The 2,572-nt window shown below is 38.2% G+C and overlaps 1 pseudogene; it reads right to left on the bottom strand.

Annotated features, from left to right (window-relative positions):
* Positions 1 to 347: 347 nt before the first annotated feature.
* On the bottom strand, positions 348 to 693 carry LOC102754696 (annotated as a pseudogene).
* Between the last annotated feature and the right edge of the window lie 1,879 nt (positions 694 to 2,572).

Raw genomic sequence — 2,572 nt, 5'->3', positions numbered from 1 at the left:
TGACTTTTGTGTTCTGAAGGGAAAAGTATAAACTGAATTCTTTCTAGAGTAGCTATATTTGAACTTGGTTGTTGGAGAAAGGCTGGCTTCAGATTTCTCAAATTGTGAGGGAATCTTATATAATAAGAACCTAATATGCAAATCGACCAAATGGAGGAACGACCAGTGGAACGACTGATCACTATGACACGCACTGGCCATGAGGGGGCAGATGCTCAATGCAAGAGCTGTCCCTAGCCCACAGACCCCAGGCCAGCCAAAGCAGGCTTTTTTTAAAGTACAATTTCCATTTATTCCCCCCCGTCCCACCCAGAGAACTTCTCTTCTCTCCTTAAAGATTTAGCTTTTTACATGGGCTTTGGTGGAGGTCATGGGGCAGCACCCTCAGGTCTAAATCGGGGTAGGGGTGTTCGGTCTTTCCAGGCTTCATGGGAACGATTCCTGATTACCTTGCTGTGAATGGCACAGCTCACACAGTAATGTAGTTTCACACACAGCTTGGGAAGCACATAGGCATCAAAGACACTGGCTTCGGAGATGTCCCTAACGGCTGCAGCCTCTGCTATGTTTTGAATGGCAAACTTCTAAATGGCCTTGTCCTTGGGCACGCACCGGGCACAGTTGGTGCAACTAATAGGCTGCACATGGCCTGTCTTTTTTGGCACGACTATTATTCCTTCTTTTTTTGGTCATCTTGGAAACAAGGACCCGAGAGAGGCTGATAATTACGTGCTTTATGTCAAATGCTCAGGAGACACAATAGAGGAGGAGACTTTTCCTTATCCTTAAAGCAGTGATTTCTCTGCTGTTGTGTCACAGCACACTGGTGTGCTGCACGAATTTGTAAAACATGCAATACCTGACTATTGAGTCAGGGGCACTTATGCCTTTTCCCTTAGATTGTCAAATATAAAAATAAATGACAACAGCCAAAACAAAATAGCTGTCTGGTGTGAAAAAATCAAAATTATACCTATTTTTTTTGTCAGATTGGCAAAAAATATATATTTTGGTGTGCTGCAGAATTTTAGTAATCAATTTTTGTGTGCCATGAGACGAAAAGAGTTGAAAATTGCTGGTTTAAAGAACTAAAAAATCTTTCTACAACTAGAATGGACTAGAAAATAACAGATTTGTTTTGTTTTGTTTTGTTTTGTTTTGTTTTTACCACAGATTTTGTGTGTGGGCATGCATGCCCCTGTGCAGGTTATCCTGCCAGTGGGAGAAGAGAATGTGTGCTTCTCTTTGGACAATGAGATTCCATAAACCTCAGAGAATAAAGGCAAGATTTTTTTCTTCTCTCTGTCCTGTGCTTATTTCAAGGCTCTGGAAATCCTGGAATCATCACTTTTTGGCTTGAAAATTTCATAAAGCAGAGAAATCAAATGCTATTTGTCCTTGGATCTTTAAGATAAAATATGCATACAGTCTATTTTATGGAGTTTCTCATTAAAATACTCCACAACTTTATTCTTATGCCAAAATTTTGAAGATTTGCTATTTCCATAAAATTGTGATTATACTTTCTGTCTATGTTTTTGCTCGGTCATATAATGTAGTAGTATGTTTCTTATTCAGTCATTTTCCTTATTGTATCTCATTTCTCTAATTCTTATGTCTTTCCTTTTTTTTTTTTTTAAATATATTTTTATTGATTTCAGAGAGGAAGGAAGAGGAGGAAAGAGATAGAAACATCCATGATGAGAAAGAACCATGGATGGGCCACCTGCTGCAAGTCCCCCACTGGGGATCGAGCCCACAACTCGGGCATGTGCCCTTGACCAGAATCGACCCTGGGACCTTTCAGTTCGCAGGCCAACGCTCTATCCACTGAGCCAAACTGGCTAGGGCGTCTTACCTTTTTTTGAAATACTTTTTATGTTTCTATTTCTCCTTTATTTTCACTTTTTCAAAGTTACTGGAGGATAATGATTTTGATTTTATTGGCAGAAAGTGTAAAATTATTTTTAAAGTATTTCCCCAAAATACAATTTATACTAAAAGTTAAAAAAATATGTCCATGGACTTACTAACTTTCATATGGTCTTTGATAGATTTTTAAATATATGTTTGGTAGCATACTAAGAAATTTTAGGTAGTTACCAAAAGAAGATTTATTATTTCTGGCTGTCTTCTTCTTATGGTATAATCTCATGAAATGTCTGGATGCATCATTTAATTCAAACCAAGTGTCCAGCAGCATGGTTTATACGTTTGTCTTCAACTAAAGAATATTCCAGGGTGTAGTCTATGTTCTTTATATAATGGCTTGATGGAACTACACATGGCTTGACAGAAATCAAAGCTTCTGTTAAAAGACAGAAAGGACAGCTTTATTAAACTCTTTTATGAGGTTATCATGTGGCTATTGACAAACTAGGAAAACAGCATGATAGAATATCAGTATTTGAAATTCTAATTAAAATTGCAAGTACAGCCCCCATTCCATATACTCTGCCTTGGCCTTTCTGTAATGGCCCTAAGGGTATGTGTAAGCATTCCTGGAAGTGCCAGATTAAGCGCTGGAAAAATTGCAACATTGGCATTAAGGCGAGAGATAATTAGCTTAGTC

Source organism: Myotis davidii, unplaced genomic scaffold (genome assembly GCF_000327345.1).
Source record: "Myotis davidii unplaced genomic scaffold, ASM32734v1 scaffold656, whole genome shotgun sequence".
Classification (NCBI taxonomy): Eukaryota; Metazoa; Chordata; class Mammalia; order Chiroptera; family Vespertilionidae; genus Myotis; species Myotis davidii.
Note: the sequence above shows the minus strand (reverse complement) of the source record. Positions and strands in the feature narration are given on the sequence as shown.